The sequence below is a fragment of the Syngnathus scovelli genome, chromosome 16, assembly GCF_024217435.2.
Source record: "Syngnathus scovelli strain Florida chromosome 16, RoL_Ssco_1.2, whole genome shotgun sequence".
In the NCBI taxonomy this organism is placed as follows: domain Eukaryota; kingdom Metazoa; phylum Chordata; class Actinopteri; order Syngnathiformes; family Syngnathidae; genus Syngnathus; species Syngnathus scovelli.
The window spans coordinates 11,285,871-11,304,086 of record NC_090862.1 but is presented as its reverse complement, the minus strand read 5'-3'; positions in this window follow the sequence as shown (position 1 = coordinate 11,304,086).

Genomic DNA, 18,216 nt, shown 5'->3' with positions numbered 1-18,216 from the left:
TGAAGAAATAACCACCTGCAACGTTTGGTTTAGGTTTTGGGTGCATTTTTAATTTTATTGCTTAAATCGCATTTCTCGACGAGCTGAGCACGTTTCCTGAAATGCGCTCCTCCCGTCACTCTGGTTGGGTGTGCATAGTAAAAAGTGCTCTTGGCAGCTAGAGAGTGCTGCGTTGACCACTGCACATGAAGAAATGACCATCTGCAACGTTTGCTTTAGGTTTTGGGTGCATTTTTAATTTTATTGCTTAAATCGCATTTTCTCGACGAGCTGAGCACGTTTTCTGGAATGTGCTCCTCCCGTCACTCTGGTTGGGTGTGTATAGTAAAAAGTGCTTTTGGCAGCTAGAGAGTGCCGCGTTGACCACTGCGCATGAAGAAATGACCATCTGCAGCGTTTGGTTTAGGTTTTAGGTGCATTTTTAATTTTATTGCTTAAATCGCATTTTCTGGACGAGCTGCGCACGTTTTCTGAAATGTGCTCCTCCCGTCACTCTGGTTGGGTGCGCATAGTAAAAAGTGCTCTTGGCAGCGAGAGAGTGCCGCGTTGACCACTGCGCATGAAGAAATAACCACCTGCAACGTTTGGTTTAGGTTTTGGGTGCATTTTTAATTTTATTGCTTAAATCGCATTTTCTCGACGAGCTGAGCACGTTTTCTTAAATGTGCTCCTCCCGTCACTCTGGGTGGGTGCGCATAGTAAAAAGTGCTCTTGGCAGCTAGAGAGTGCCGCGTTGACCACTGCGCATGAAGAAATAACCACCTGCAACGTTTGGTTTAGGTTTTGGGTGCATTTTTAATTTTATTGCTTAAATCGCATCTTCTGGACGAGCTGCGCACGTTTTCTGAAATGTGCTCCTCCCGTCACTCTGGTTGGGTGCGCATAGTAAAAAGTGCTCTTGGCAGCTAGAGAGTGCCGCGTTGACCACTGCGCATGAAGAAATAACCACCTGCAACGTTTGGTTTAGGTTTTGGGTGCATTTTTAATTTTATTGCTTAAATCGCATTTACTCGACGAGCTGAGCACGTTTTCTGAAATGTGCTCCTCCCGTCACTCTGGTTGGGTGCGCATAGTAAAAAGTGCTCTTGGCAGCTAGAGAGTGCCGCGTTGACTGCTGCGCACGAAGAAATAACCACCTGCAACGTTTGGTTTAGGTTTTAGGTGCATTTTTAATTTTATTGCTTAAATCGCATTTTCTCGACGAGCTGAGCACGTTTTCTGAAATGTGCTCCTCCCGTCACTCTGGTTGGGTGCGCATAGTAAAAAGTGCTCTTGGAAGCTAGAGAGTGCCGCGTTGACTGCTGCGCATGAAGAAATGACCATCTGCAACGTTTGCTTTAGGTTTTAGGTGCATTTTTAATTTTATTGCTTAAATCGCATTTTCTCGATGAGCTGAGCACGTTTTCTGAAATGTGCTCCTCCCGTCACTCTGGTTGGGTGCGCATAGTAAAAAATGCTCTTGGCAGCGAGAGAGTGCCGCGTTGACCACTGCGCATGAAGAAATAACCACCTGCAACGTTTGGTTTAATGTTTTGGGTGCATTTTTAATTTTATTGCTTAAATCGCATTTTCTCGACGAGCTGAGCACGTTTTCTGAAATGTGCTCCTCACGTCACTCTGGTTGGGTGCGCATAGTAAAAAGTGCTCTTGGCAGCTAGAGAGTGCCGCGTTGACCACTGCGCTTGAAGAAATATCCACCTGCAACGTTTGGTTTAGGTTTTAGGTGCATTTTTTATTTTATTGCTTAAATCGCATTTTCTCGACGAGCTGAGCACGTTTTCTGAAATGTGCTCCTCCCGTCACTCTGGTTGGGTGCGCATAGTAAAAAGTGCTCTTGGCAGCTAGAGAGTGCCGCGTTGACTGCTGCATATGAAGAAATAACCACCTGCAACGTTTGGTTTAGGTTTTGGGTGCATTTTTAATTTTATTGCTTAAATCGCATTTTCTCGACGAGCTGAGCACGTTTTCTGAAATGTGCTCCTCCCGTCACTCTGGTTGGGTGCGCATAGTAAAAAGTGCTCTTGGCAGCTAGAGAGTGCCGCGTTGACCACTGCGCATGAAGAAATAACCACCTGCAACGTTTGGTTTAGGTTTTGTGTGCATTTTTAATTTTATTGCTTAAATCGCATTTTCTCGACGAGCTGAGCACGTTTTCTGAAATGTGCTCCTCCCGTCATTCTGGTTGGGTGCGCATAGTAAAAAGTGCTCTTGGCAGCTAGAGAGTGCCGCGTTGACTGCTGCGCATGAAGAAATAACCACCTGCAACGTTTGGTTTAGGTTTTAGGTGCATTTTTAATTTTATTGCTTAAATCGCATTTTCTCGACGAGCTGAGCACGTTTTCTGAAATGTGCTCCTCCCGTCACTCTGGTTGGGTGCGCATAGTAAAAAGTGCTCTTGGCAGCTAGAGAGTGCCGCGTTGACCACTGCGCATGAAGAAATAACCACCTGCAACGTTTGGTTTAGGTTTTGGGTGCATTTTTAATTTTATTGCTTAAATCGCATTTTCTCGTCGAGCTGAGCACGTTTTCTAAAATGCGCTCCTCCCGTCACTCTGGTTGGGTGTGCATCGTAAAAAGTGCTCTTGGCAGCTAGAGAGTGCCGCGTTGACCACTGCGCATGAAGAAATGACCATCTGCAACGTTTGGTTTAGGTTTTAGGTGCATTTTTAATTTTATTGCTTAAATCGCATTTTCTGGACGAGCTGAGCACGTTTTCTGAAATGTGCTCCTCCCGTCACTCTGGTTGGGTGCGCATAGTAAAAAGTGCTCTTGGCAGCTAGAGAGTGCCGCGTTGACCACTGCGCATGAAGAAATAACCACCTGCAACGTTTGGTTTAGGTTTTGGGTGCATTTTTAATTTTATTGCTTAAATCGCATTTTCTCGACGAGCTGAGCACGTTTTCTGAAATGTGCTCCTCCCGTCACTCTGGTTGGGTGCGCATAGTAAAAAGTGCTCTTGGCAGCTAGAGAGTGCCGCGTTGACCACTGCGCATGAAGAAATTACCACCTGCTACGTTTGGTTTAGGTTTTGGGTGCATTTTTAATTTTATTGCTTAAATCGCATTTTCTCGACGAGCTGAGCACGTTTTCTGGAATGTGCTCCTCCCGTCACTCTGGTTGGGTGCGCATAGTAAAAAGTGCTCTTGGCAGCTAGAGAGTGCCGCGTTGACTGCTGCGCACGAAGAAATAACCACCTGCAACGTTTGGTTTAGGTTTTAGGTGCATTTTTAATTTTATTGCTTAAATCGCATTTTCTCGACGAGCTGAGCACGTTTTCTGAAATGTGCTCCTCCCGTCACTCTGGTTGGGTGCGCATAGTAAAAAGTGCTCTTGGCAGCTAGAGAGTGCCGCGTTGACCACTGCGCATGAAGAAATAACCACCTGCAACGTTTGGTTTAGGTTTTAGGTGCATTTTTAATTTTATTGCTTAAATCGCATTTTCTCGACGAGCTGAGCACGTTTTCTGAAATGTGCTCCTCCCGTCACTCTGGTTGGGTGTGCATAGTAAAAAATGCTCTTGGCAGCTAGAGAGTGCCGCGTTGACCACTGCGCATGAAGAAATAACCACCTGCAACGTTTGGTTTAATGTTTTGGGTGCATTTTTAATTTTATTGCTTAAATCGCATTTTCTCGACGAGCTGAGCACGTTTTCTGAAATGTGCTCCTCCCGTCACTCTGGTTGGGTGTGCATAGTAAAAAGTGCTCTTGGCAGCTAGAGAGTGCCGCGTTGACCTGCGCATGAAGAAATGACCATCTGCAACGTTTGGTTTCGGTTTTTGGTGCATTTTTAATTTTATTGCTTAAATCGCATTTTCTCGACGAATTGAGCACGTTTTCTGAAATGTGCTCCTCACGTCACTCTGGTTGGGTGCACATAGTAAAAAGTGCTCTTGGCAGCTAGAGAGTGCCGCGTTGACCACTGCGCATGAAGAAATGACCATCTGCAACGTTTGGTTTAGGTTTTAGGTGCATTTTTAATTTTATTGCTTAAATCGCATTTTTTGGACGAGCTGAGCACGTTTTCTGAAATGTGCTCCTCCCGTCACTCTGGTTGGGTGCGCATAGTAAAAAGTGCTCTTGGCAGCCAGAGAGTGCCGCGTTGACCACTGCGCATGAAGAAATGACCACCTGCAACGTTTGGTTTGGGTTTTAGGTGCATTTTTAATTTTATTGCTTAAATCGCATTTTCTCGACGAGCTGAGCACGTTTTCTGAAATGCGCTCCTCCCGTCACTCTGGTTGGGTGCGCATAGTAAAAAGTGCTCTTGGCAGCTAGAGAGTGCCGCGTTGACCACTGCGCATGAAGAAATAACCACCTGCAACGTTTGGTTTAGGTTTTGGGTGCATTTTTAATTTTATTGCTTAAATCGCATTGTCTGGACGAGCTGAGAACGTTTTCTGAAATGTGCTCCTCCCGTCACTCTGGTTGGGTGCGCATAGTAAAAAGTGCTCTTGGCAGCTAGAGAGTGCCGCGTTGACCACTGCGCATGAAGAAATGACCATCTGCAACGTTTGGTTTAGGTTTTAGGTGCATTTTTAATTTTATTGCTTAAATCGCATTTTCTGGACGAGCTGAGCACGTTTTCTGAAATGTGCTCCTCCCGTCGCTCTGGTTGGATGCGCATAGTAAAAAGTGCTCTTGGCAGCTAGAGAGTGCCGCGTTGACCACTGCGCATGAAGAAATAACCACCTGCAACGTTTGGTTTTGGTTTTAGGTGCATTTTTAATTTTATTGCTTAAATCGCATTTTCTCGACGAGCTGAGCACGTTTTCTGAAATGTGCTCCTCCCGTCACTCTGGTTGGGTGCGCATAGTAAAAAATGCTCTTGGCAGCTAGAGAGTGCCGCGTTGACCACTGCGCATGAAGAAATAACCACCTGCAACGTTTGGTTTAATGTTTTGGGTGCATTTTTAATTGTATTGCTTAAATCGCATTTTTGACGAGCTGAGCACGTTTTCTGAAATGTGCTCCTCCCGTCACTCTGGTTGGGTGTGCATAGTAAAAAGTGCTCTTGGCAGCTAGAGAGTGCCGTGTTGACTGCTGCGCATGAAGAAATAACCACCTGCAACGTTTGGTATAGATTTTAGGTGCATTTTTAATTTAATTGCTTAAATCGCATTTTCTCGACGAGCTGAGCACGTTTTCTTAAATGTGCTCCTCCCGTCACTCTGGGTGGGTGCGCATAGTAAAAAGTGCTCTTGGCAGCTAGAGAGTGCCGCGTTGACCACTGCACATGAAGAAATAACCACCTGCAACGTTTGGTTTAGGTTTTAGGTGCATTTTTAATTGTATTGCTTAAATCGCATTTTCTCGGCGAGCTGAGCACGTTTTCTGAAATGTGCTCCTCCCGTCACTCTGGTTGGGTGCGCATAGTAAAAAGTGCTCTTGGCAGCTAGAGAGTGCCGCGTTGACCACTGCGCATGAAGAAATAACCACCTGCAACGTTTGGTTTAGGTTTTGGGTGCATTTTTAATTTTATTGCTTAAATCGCATTTACTCGACGAGCACGTTTTCTGAAATGTGCTCCTCCCGTCACTCTGGTTGGGTGCGCATAGTAAAAAGTGCTCTTGGCAGCTAGAGAGTGCCGCGTTGACTGCTGCGCACGAAGAAATAACCACCTGCAACGTTTGGTTTAGGTTTTAGGTGCATTTTTAATTTTATTGCTTAAATCGCATTTTCTCGACGAGCTGAGCACGTTTTCTGAAATGTGCTCCTCCCGTCGCTCTGGTTGGATGCGCATAGTAAAAAGTGCTCTTGGCAGCTAGAGAGTGCCGCGTTGACCACTGCGCATAAAGAAATAACCACCTGCAACGTTTGGTTTAGGTTTTAGGTGCATTTTTAATTTTATTGCTTAAATCGCATTTTCTCGACGAGCTGAGCACGTTTTCTGAAATGTGCTCCTCCCGTCACTCTGGTTGGGTGCGCATAGTAAAAAATGCTCTTGGCAGCTAGAGAGTGCCGCGTTGACCACTGCGCATGAAGAAATAACCACCTGCAACGTTTGGTTTAATGTTTTGGGTGCATTTTTAATTGTATTGCTTAAATCGCATTTTCTCGACGAGCTGAGCACGTTTTCTGAAATGTGCTCCTCCCGTCACTCTGGTTGGGTGTGCATAGTAAAAAGTGCTCTTGGCACCTAGAGAGTGCCGTGTTGACTGCTGCGCATTAAGAAATAACCACCTGCAACGTTTGGTATAGATTTTAGGTGCATTTTTAATTTAATTGCTTAAATCGCATTTTCTCGACGAGCTGAGCACGTTTTCTTAAATGTGCTCCTCCCGTCACTCTGGTTGGGTGCGCATAGTAAAAAGTGCTCTTGGCAGCTAGAGAGTGCCGCGTTGACCACTGCGCATGAAGAAATGACCATCTGCAACGTTTGGTTTAGGTTTTAGGTGCATTTTTAATTTTATTGCTTAAATCGCATTTTCTGGACGAGCTGAGCACGTTTTCTGAAATGTGCTCCTCCCGTCACTCTGGTTGGGTGCGCATAGTAAAAAGTGCTCTTGGCAGCCAGAGAGTGCCGCGTTGACCACTGCGCATGAAGAAATGACCACCTGCAACGTTTGGTTTGGGTTTTAGGTGCATTTTTAATTTTATTGCTTAAATCGCATTTTCTCGACGAGCTGAGCACGTTTTCTGAAATGCGCTCCTCCCGTCACTCTGGTTGGGTGCGCATAGTAAAAAGTGCTCTTGGCAGCTAGAGAGTGCCGCGTTGACCACTGCGCATGAAGAAATAACCACCTGCAACGTTTGGTTTAGGTTTTGGGTGCATTTTTAATTTTATTGCTTAAATCGCATTGTCTGGACGAGCTGAGAACGTTTTCTGAAATGTGCTCCTCCCGTCACTCTGGTTGGGTGCGCATAGTAAAAAGTGCTCTTGGCAGCTAGAGAGTGCCGCGTTGACCACTGCGCATGAAGAAATGACCATCTGCAACGTTTGGTTTAGGTTTTAGGTGGATTTTTAATTTTATTGCTTAAATCGCATTTTCTGGACGAGCTGAGCACGTTTTCTGAAATGTGCTCCTCCCGTCACTCTGGTTGGGTGCGCATAGTAAAAAGTGGTCTTGGCAGCTAGAGAGTGCCGCGTTGACCACTGCGCATGAAGAAATAACCACCTGCAACGTTTGGTTTAGGTTTTGGGTGCATTTTTAATTTTATTGCTTAAATTGCATTTACTCGACGAGCTGAGCACGTTTTCTGAAATGTGCTCCTCCCGTCACTCTGGTTGGGTGCGCATAGTAAAAAGTGCTCTTGGCAGCTAGAGAGTGCCGCGTTGACTGCTGCGCACGAAGAAATAACCACCTGCAACGTTTAGTTTAGGTTTTAGGTGCATTTTTAATTTTATTGCTTAAATCGCATTTTCTCGACGAGCTGAGCACGTTTTCTGAAATGTGCTCCTCCCGTCGCTCTGGTTGGATGCGCATAGTAAAAAGTGCTCTTGGCAGCTAGAGAGTGCCGCGTTGACCACTGCGCATGAAGAAATAACCACCTGCAACGTTTGGTTTAGGTTTTAGGTGCATTTTTAATTTTATTGCTTAAATCGCATTTTCTCGACGAGCTGAGCACGTTTTCTGAAATGTGCTCCTCCCGTCACTCTGGTTGGGTGCGCATAGTAAAAAATGCTCTTGGCAGCTAGAGAGTGCCGCGTTGACCACTGCGCATGAAGAAATAACCACCTGCAACGTTTGGTTTAATGTTTTGGGTGCATTTTTAATTGTATTGCTTAAATCGCATTTTCTCGACGAGCTGAGCACGTTTTCTGAAATGTGCTCCTCCCTTCACTCTGGTTGGGTGCGCATAGTAAAAAGTGCTCTTGGCAGCTAGAGAGTGCCGCGTTGACTGCTGCGCATGAAGAAATAACCACCTGCAACGTATGGTTTAGGTTTTAGGTGCATTTTTAATTTTATTGCTTAAATCGCATTTTCTTGACGAGCTGAGCACGTTTTCTGAAATGTGCTCCTCCCGTCACTCTGGTTGGGTGCGCATAGTAAAAAGTGCTCTTGGCAGCTAGAGAGTGCCGCGTTGACCACTGCGCATGAAGAAATAACCGCCTGCAACGTTTGGTTTAGGTTTTGGGTGCATTTTTAATTTTATTGCTTAAATCGCATTTTCTCGTCGAGCTGAGCACGTTTTCTGAAATGTGCTCCTCCCGTCACTCTGGTTGGGTGCGCATAGTAAAAAGTGCTCTTGGCAGCTAGAGAGTGCCGCGTTGACCACTGCGCATGAAGAAATGACCATCTGCAACGTTTGGTTTAGGTTTTGGGTGCATTTTTAATTTTATTGCTTAAATCGCATTTTCTCGACGAGCTGAGCACGTTTTCTGAAATGTGCTCCTCCCGTCACTCTGGTTGGGTGCGCATAGTAAATAGTGCTCTTGGCAGCTAGAGAGTGCCGCGTTGACCACTGCGCATGAAGAAATAACCACCTGCAACGTTTGGTTTAGGTTTTAGGTGCATTTTTAATTTTATTGCTTAAATCGCATTTTCTCGACGAGCTGAGCACGTTTTCTGAAATGTGCTCCTCCCGTCACTCTGGTTGGGTGCGCATAGTTAAAAGTCCTCTTGGCAGCTAGAGAGTGCCGCGTTGACCACTGCACATGAAGAAATAACCACCTGCAAGTTTGGTTTAGGTTTTAGGTGCATTTTTAATTTTATTGCTTAAATCGCATTTTCTCGACGAGCTGAGCACGTTTTCTGAAATGTGCTCCTCCCGTCACTCTGGTTTGGTGCGCATAGTAAAAAGTGCTCTTGGCAGCTAGAGAGTGCCGCATTGACCACTGCGCATGAAGAAATGACCATCTGCAACGTTTGGTTTAGGTTTTATGTGCATTTTTTATTTTATTGCTTAAATAGCCTTTTCTGGACGAGCTGAGCACGTTTTCTGAAATGTGCTCCTCCCGTCACTCTGGTTGGGTGCGCATAGTAAAAAGTGCTCTTGGCAGCTAGAGAGTGCCGCGTTGACCACTGCGCATGAAGAAATAACCACCTGCAACGTTTGGTTTAGGTTTTGGGTGCATTTTTAATTTTAATGCTTAAATCGCATTTTCTCGACGAGCTGAGCACGTTTTCTGAAATGTGCTCCTCCCGTCACTCTGGTTTGGTGCGCATAGTAAAAAGTGCTCTTGGCAGCTAGAGAGTGCCGCATTGACCACTGCGCATGAAGAAATGACCATCTGCAACGTTTGGTTTAGGTTTTATGTGCATTTTTTATTTTATTGCTTATATAGCCTTTTCTGGACGAGCTGAGCACGTTTTCTGAAATGTGCTCCTCCCGTCACTCTGGTTGGGTGCGCATAGTAAAAAGTGCTCTTGGCAGCTAGAGAGTGCCGCGTTGACCACTGCGCATGAAGAAATAACCACCTGCAACGTTTGGTTTAGGTTTTGGGTGCATTTTTAATTTTAATGCTTAAATCGCATTTTCTCGACGAGCTGAGCACGTTTTCTGAAATGTGCTCCTCCCGTCACTCTGGTTGGGTGCGCAAAGTAAAAAGTGCTCTTGGCAGCTAGAGAGTGCCGCGTTGACCAATGCGCATGAAGAAATAACCACCTGCAACGTTTGGTTTAGGTTTTGGGTGCATTTTTAATTTGATTGCTTAAATCGCATTTACTCGACGAGCACGTTTTCTGAAATGTGCTCCTCCCGTCACTCTGGTTGGGTGCGCATAGTAAAAAGTGCTCTTGGCAGCTAGAGAGTGCCGCGTTGACTGATGCGCACGAAGAAATAACCACCTGCAACGTTTGGTTTAGGTTTTAGGTGCATTTTTAATTTTATTGCTTAAATCGCATTTTCTCGACGAGCTGAGCACGTTTTCTGAAATGTGCTCCTCCCGTCACTCTGGTTGGGTGCGCATAGTAAAAAGTGCTCTTGGAAGCTAGACAGTGCCGCGTTGACTGCTGCGCATGAAGAAATGACCATCTGCAACGTTTGCTTTAGGTTTTAGGTGCATTTTTAATTTTATTGCTTAAATCGCATTTTCTCGATGAGCTGAGCACGTTTTCTGAAATGTGCTCCTCCCGTCACTCTGGTTGGGTGCGCATAGTAAAAAATGCTCTTGGCAGCGAGAGAGTGCCGCGTTGACCACTGCGCATGAAGAAATTACCACCTGCAACGTTTGGTTTAATGTTTTGGGTGCATTTTTAATTTTATTGCTTAAATCGCATTTTCTCGACGAGCTGAGCACGTTTTCTGAAATGTGCTCCTCACGTCACTCTGGTTTGGTGCGCATAGTAAAAAGTGCTCTTGGCAGCTAGAGAGTGCCGCGTTGACCACTGCGCATGAAGAAATATCCACCTGCAACGTTTGGTTTAGGTTTTAGGTGCATTTTTTATTTTATTGCTTAAATCGCATTTTCTCGACGAGCTGAGCACGTTTTCTGAAATGTGCTCCTCCCGTCACTCTGGTTGGGTGCGCATAGTAAAAAGTGCTCTTGGCAGCTAGAGAGTGCCGCGTTGACTGCTGCATATGAAGAAATAACCACCTGCAACGTTTGGTTTAGGTTTTGGGTGCATTTTTAATTTTATTGCTTAAATCGCATTTTCTCGACGAGCTGAGCACGTTTTCTGAAATGTGCTCCTCCCGTCACTCTGGTTGGGTGCGCATAGTAAAAAGTGCTCTTGGCAGCTAGAGAGTGCCGCGTTGACCACTGCGCATGAAGAAATAACCACCTGCAACGTTTGGTTTAGGTTTTGGGTGCATTTTTAATTTTATTGCTTAAATCGCATTTTCTCGACGAGCTGAGCACGTTTTCTGAAATGTGCTCCTCCCGTCACTCTGGTTGGGTGCGCATAGTAAAAAGTGCTCTTGGCAGCTAGAGAGTGCCGCGTTGACCGCTGCGCATGAAGAAATAACCACCTGCAACGTTTGGTTTAGGTTTTGGGTGCATTTTTAATTTTATTGCTTAAATCGCATTTTCTCGACGAGCTGAGCACGTTTTCTGAAATGTGCTCCTCCCGTCACTCTGGTTGGGTGCGCATAGTAAAAAGTGCTCTTGACAGCTAGAGAGTGCCGCGTTGACCACTGCGCATGAAGAAATTACCACCTGCAACGTTTGGTTTAGGTTTTGGGTGCATTTTTAATTTTATTGCTTAAATCGCATTTTCTCGTCGAGCTGAGCACGTTTTCTGAAATGCGCTCCTCCCGTCTCTCTGGTTGGGTGTGCATCGTAAAAAGTGCACTTGGCAGCTAGAGAGTGCTGCGTTGACCACTGCGCATGAAGAAATAACCACCTGCAACGTTTGGTTTAGGTTTTGGGTGCATTTTTAATTTTATTGCTTAAATCGCATTGTCTGGACGAGCTGAGAACGTTTTCTGAAATGTGCTCCTCCCGTCACTCTGGTTGGGTGCGCATAGTAAAAAGTGCTCTTGGCAGCTAGAGAGTGCCGCGTTGACCACTGCGCATGAAGAAATTACCACCTGCTACGTTTGGTTTAGGTTTTGGGTGCATTTTTAATTTTATTGCTTAAATCGCATTTTCTCGACGAGCTGAGCACGTTTTCTGGAATGTGCTCCTCCCGTCACTCTGGTTGGGTGCGCATAGTAAAAAGTGCTCTTGGCAGCTAGAGAGTGCCGCGTTGACTGCTGCGCACGAAGAAATAACTACCTGCAACGTTTGGTTTAGGTTTTAGGTGCATTTTTAATTTTATTGCTTAAATCGCATTTTCTCGACGAGCTGAGCACGTTTCCTGAAATGCGCTCCTCCCGTCACTCTGGTTGGGTGTGCATAGTAAAAAGTGCTCTTGGCAGCTAGAGAGTGCTGCGTTGACCACTGCACATGAAGAAATGACCATCTGCAACGTTTGCTTTAGGTTTTGGGTGCATTTTTAATTTTATTGCTTAAATCGCATTTTCTCGACGAGCTGAGCACGTTTTCTGGAATGTGCTCCTCCCGTCACTCTGGTTGGGTGCGCATAGTAAAAAGTGCTCTTGGCAGCTAGAGAGTTCCGCGTTGACCACTGCGCATGAAGAAATAACCACCTGCAATGTTTGGTTTAGGTTTTGGGTGCATTTTTAATTTTATTGCTTAAATCGCATTTTCTGGACGAGCTGCGCACGTTTTCTGAAATGTGCTCCTCCCGTCACTCTGGTTGGGTGCGCATAGTAAAAAGTGCTCTTGGCAGCTAGAGAGTGCCGCGTTGACCACTGCGCATGAAGAAATAACCACCTGCAACGTTTGGTTTAGGTTTTGGGTGCATTTTTAATTTTATTGCTTAAATCGCATTTACTCGACGAGCACGTTTTCTGAAATGTGCTCCTCCCGTCACTCTGGTTGGGTGCGCATAGTAAAAAGTGCTCTTGGCAGCTAGAGAGTGCCGCGTTGACTGCTGCGCACGAAGAAATAACCACCTGCAACGTTTGGTTTAGGTTTTAGGTGCATTTTTAATTTTATTGCTTAAATCGCATTTTCTCGACCAGCTGAGCACGTTTTCTGAAATGTGCTCCTCCCGTCACTCTGGTTGGGTGCGCATAGTAAAAAGTGCTCTTGGAAGCTAGAGAGTGCCGCGTTGACTGCTGCGCATGAAGAAATGACCATCTGCAACGTTTGCTTTAGGTTTTAGGTGCATTTTTAATTTTATTGCTTAAATCGCATTTTCTTGATGAGCTGAGCACGTTTTCTGAAATGTGCTCCTCCCGTCACTCTGGTTGGGTGCGCATAGTAAAAAATGCTCTTGGCAGCGAGAGAGTGCCGCGTTGACCACTGCGCATGAAGAAATTACCACCTGCAACGTTTGGTTTAGGTTTTGGGTGCATTTTTAATTTTATTGCTTAAATTGCATTTACTCGACGAGCTGAGCACGTTTTCTGAAATGTGCTCCTCCCGTCACTCTGGTTGGGTGCGCATAGTAAAAAGTGCTCTTGGCAGCTAGAGAGTGCCGCGTTGACTGCTGCGCACGGAGAAATAACCACCTGCAACGTTTGGTTTAGGTTTTAGGTGCATTTTTAATTTTATTGCTTAAATCGCATTTTCTCGACGAGCTGAGCACGTTTTCTGAAATGTGCTCCTCCCGTCACTCTGGTTGGGTGTGCATAGTAAAAAATGCTCTTGGCAGCTAGAGAGTGCCGCGTTGACCACTGCGCATGAAGAAATAACCACCTGCAACGTTTGGTTTAATGTTTTGGGTGCATTTTTAATTTTATTGCTTAAATCGCAATCTCTCGACGAGCTGAGCACGTTTTCTGAAATGTGCTCCTCCCGTCACTCTGGTTGGGTGTGCATAGTAAAAAGTGCTCTTGGCAGCTAGAGAGTGCCGCGTTGACCACTGCGCATGAAGAAATGACCATCTGCAACGTTTGGTTTCGGTTTTTGGTGCATTTTTAATTTTATTGCTTAAATCGCATTTTCTCGACGAGTTGAGCACGTTTTCTGAAATGTGCTCCTCACGTCACTCTGGTTGGGTGCACATAGTAAAAAGTGCTCTTGGCAGCTAGAGAGTGCCGCGTTGACTACTGCGCATGAAGAAATGACCATCTGCAACGTTTGGTTTAGGTTTTAGGTGCATTTTTAATTTTATTGCTTAAATCGCATTTTCTGGACGAGCTGAGCACGTTTTCTGAAATGTGCTCCTCCCGTCACTCTGGTTGGGTGCGCATAGTAAAAAGTGCTCTTGGCAGCCAGAGAGTGCCGCGTTGACCACTGCGCATGAAGAAATGACCATCTGCAACGTTTGGTTTAGGTTTTAGGTGCATTTTTAATTTTATTGCTTAAATCGCATTTTCTGGACGAGCTGAGCACGTTTTCTGAAATGTGCTCCTCCCGTCACTCTGGTTGGGTGCGCATAGTAAAAAGTGCTCTTGGCAGCTAGAGAGTGCCGCGTTGACCACTGCGCATGAAGAAATAACCACCTGTAACGTTTGGTTTAGGTTTTGGGTGCATTTTTAATTTTATTGCTTAAATCGCATTTTCTCGACGAGCTGAGCACGTTTTCTGAAATGTGCTCCTCCCGTCACTCTGGTTGGGTGCGCATAGTAAAAAGTGCTCTTGGCAGCTAGAGAGTGCCGCGTTGACCACTGCGCATGAAGAAATAACCACCTGCAACGTTTGGTTTGGGTTTTAGGTGCATTTTTAATTTTATTGCTTAAATCGCATTTTCTCGACGAGCTGAGCACGTTTTCTGAAATGTGCTCCTCCCGTCACTCTGGTTGGGTGCGCATAGTAAAAAGTGCTCTTGACAGCTAGAGAGTGCCGCGTTGACCACTGCGCATGAAGAAATTACCACCTGCAACGTTTGGTTTAGGTTTTGGGTGCATTTTTAATTTTATTGCTTAAATCGCATTTTCTCGTCGAGCTGAGCACGTTTTCTGAAATGCGCTCCTCCCGTCTCTCTGGTTGGGTGTGCATCGTAAAAAGTGCTCTTGGCAGCTAGAGAGTGCTGCGTTGACCACTGCGCATGAAGAAATAACCACCTGCAACGTTTGGTTTAGGTTTTGGGTGCATTTTTAATTTTATTGCTTAAATCGCATTTTCTCAACGAGCTGAGCACGTTTTCTGAAATGTGCTCCTCCCGTCACTCTGGTTGGGTGCGCATAGTAAAAAGTGCTCTTGGAAGCTAGAGAGTGCCGCGTTGACCACTGCGCATGAAGAAATAACCACCTGCAACGTTTGGTTTGGGTTTTAGGTGCATTTTTAATTTTATTGCTTAAATCGCATTTTCTCGACGAGCTGAGCACGTTTTCTGAAATGTGCTCCTCCCGTCACTCTGGTTGGGTGTGCATAGTAAAAAGTGCTCTTGACAGCTAGAGAGTGCCGCGTTGACCACTGCGCATGAAGAAATTACCACCTGCAACGTTTGGTTTAGGTTTTGGGTGCATTTTTAATTTTATTGCTTAAATCGCATTTTCTCGTCGAGCTGAGCACGTTTTCTGAAATGCGCTCCTCCCGTCTCTCTGGTTGGGTGTGCATCGTAAAAAGTGCTCTTGGCAGCTAGAGAGTGCTGCGTTGACCACTGCGCATGAAGAAATAACCACCTGCAACGTTTGGTTTAGGTTTTGGGTGCATTTTTAATTTTATTGCTTAAATCGCATTTTCTCAACGAGCTGAGCACGTTTTCTGAAATGTGCTCCTCCCGTCACTCTGGTTGGGTGCGCATAGTAAAAAGTGCTCTTGGAAGCTAGAGAGTGCCGCGTTGACCACTGCGCATGAAGAAATAACCACCTGCAACGTTTGGTTTGGGTTTTAGGTGCATTTTTAATTTTATTGCTTAAATCGCATTTTCTCGACGAGCTGAGCACGTTTTCTGAAATGTGCTCCTCCCGTCACTCTGGTTGGGTGTGCATAGTAAAAAGTGCTCTTGGCAGCTCGAGAGTGCCGCGTTGACCACTGCACATGAAGAAATGACCATCTGCAACGTTTGGTTTAGGTTTTGGGTGCATTTTTAATTTTATTGCTTAAATCGCATTTTCTCGACGAGCTGAGCACGTTTTCTGAAATGTGCTCCTCCCGTCACTCTGGTTGGGTGTGCATAGTAAAAAGTGCTCTTGGCAGCTAGAGAGTGCCGCGTTGACCACTGCGCATGAAGAAATGACCATCTGCAACGTTTGGTTTAGGTTTTAGGTGCATTTTTAATTTTATTGCTTAAATCGCATTTTCTGGACGAGCTGAGCACGTTTTCTGAAATGTGCTCCTCCCGTCACTCTGGTTGGGTGCGCATAGTAAAAAGTGCTCTTGGCAGCTAGAGAGTGCCGTGTTGACTGCTGCGCATGAAGAAATAACCACCTGCAACTTTTGGTTTAGGTTTTAGGTGCATTTTTAATTTTATCTCTTAAATCGCATTTTCTCGACGAGCTGAGCACGTTTTCTGAAATGCGCTCCTCCCGTCACTCTGGTTGGGTGCGCATAGTAAAAAGTGCTCTTGGCAGCTAGAGAGTGCCGCGTTGACCACTGCGCATGAAGAAATAACCACCTGCAACGTTTGGTTTAGGTTTTGGGTGCATTTTTAATTTTATTGCTTAAATCGCATTGTCTGGACGAGCTGAGCACGTTTTCTGAAATGTGCTCCTCCCGTCACTCTGGTTGGGTGCGCATAGTAAAAAGTGCTCTTGGCAGCTAGAGAGTGCCGCGTTGACCACTGCGCATGAAGAAATGACCATCTGCAACGTTTGGTTTAGGTTTTAGGTGCATTTTTAATTTTATTGCTTAAATCGCATTTTCTGGACGAGCTGAGCACGTTTTCTGAAATGTGCTCCTCCCGTCACTCTGGTTGGGTGCGCATAGTAAAAAGTGCTCTTGGCAGCTAGAGAGTGCCGCGTTGACCACTGCGCATGAAGAAATAACTACCTGCAACGTTTGTTTTAGGTTTTGGGTGCATTTTTTATTTTATTGCTTAAATCGCATTTTCTCGACGAGCTGAGCACGTTTTCTGAAATGTGGTCCTCCCGTCACTCTGGTTGGGTGCGCATAGTAAAAAGTGCTCTTGGGAGCTAGAGAGTGCCACGTTGACCACTGCGCATGAAGAAACAACCACCTCCAACGTTTGGTTTAGGTTTTAGGTGCATTTTTAATTGTACGGCTTAAATGGCATTTTCTCGACGAGCTGAGCACATTTTCTGAAATGTGCTCCTCCCGTCACTCTGGTTGGGTGCGCATAGTAAAAAGTGCTCTTGGCAGCTAGAGAGTGCCGCGTTGACCACTGCGCATGAAGAAATAACCACCTGCAACGTTTGGTTTGGGTTTTAGGTGCATTTTTAATTTTATTGCTTAAATCGCATTTTCTCGACGAGCTGAGCACGTTTTCTGAAATGTGCTCCTCCCGTCACTCTGGTTGGGTGCGCATAGTAAAAAGTGCTCTTGGCAGCTAGAGAGTGCCGCGTTGACCACTGCGCATGAAGAAATGACCATCTGCAACGTTTGGTTTAGGTTTTGGGTGCATTTTTAATTTTATTGCTTAATTCGCATTTTCTCGACGAGCTGAGCACGTTTTCTGAAAAGTGCTCCTCCCGTCACTCTGGTTGGGTGCGCATAGTAAAAAGTGCTCTTGGCAGCTAGAGAGTGCCGCGTTGACTGCTGCGCATGAAGAAATAACCACCTGCAACGTTTGGTTTAGGTTTTGGGTGCATTTTTAATTTTATTGCTTAAATCGCATTTTCTCGACGAGCTGAGCACGTTTTCTGAAATGTGGTCCTCCCGTCACTCTGGTTGGGTGCGCATAGTAAAAAGTGCTCTTGGGAGCTAGAGAGTGCCACGTTGACCACTGCGCATGAAGAAACAACCACCTGCAACGTTTGGTTTAGGTTTTAGGTGCATTTTTAATTGTACGGCTTAAATGGCATTTTCTCGACGAGCTGAGCACATTTTCTGAAATGTGCTCCTCCCGTCACTCTGGTTGGGTGCGCATAGTAAAAAGTCCTCTTGGCAGCTAGAGAGTGCCGCGTTGACCACTGCGCATGAAGAAATAACCACCTGCAACGTTTGGTTTGGGTTTTAGGTGCATTTTTAATTTTATTGCTTAAATCGCATTTTCTCGACGAGCTGAGCACGTTTTCTGAAATGTGCTCCTCCCGTCACTCTGGTTGGGTGCGCATAGTAAAAAGTGCTCTTGGCAGCTAGAGAGTGCCGCGTTGACCACTGCGCATGAAGAAATGACCGTCTGCAACGTTTGGTTTAGGTTTTGGGTGCATTTTTAATTTTATTGCTTAATTCGCATTTTCTCGACGAGCTGAGCACGTTTTCTGAAAAGTGCTCCTCCCGTCACTCTGGTTGGGTGCGCATAGTAAAAAGTGCTCTTGGCAGCTAGAGAGTGCCGCGTTGACCGCTGCGCATGAAGAAATAACCACCTGCAACGTTTGGTTTAGGTTTTGGGTGCATTTTTAATTTCATTGCTTAAATCGCATTTTCTCGACGAGCTGAGCACGTTTTCTGAAATGTGCTCCTCCCGTCACTCTGGTTGGGTGCGCATAGTAAAAAGTGCTCTTGGCAGCTAGAGAGTGCCGCGTTGACTGCTGCGCATGAAGAAATAACCACCTGCAACGTTTGGTTTAGGTTTTGGGTGCATTTTTAATTTTATTGCTTAAATCGCATTTTCTCGACGAGCTGAGCACGTTTTCTGAAATGTGCTCCTCCCGTCACTCTGGTTGGGTGCGCATAGTAAAAAGTGCTCTTGGCAGCTAGAGAGTGCCGCGTTGACTGCTGCGCATGAAGAAATAACCACCTGCAACGTTTGGTTTAGGTTTTGGGTGCATTTTTAATTTTATTGCTTAAATCGCATTTTCTCGACGAGCTGAGCA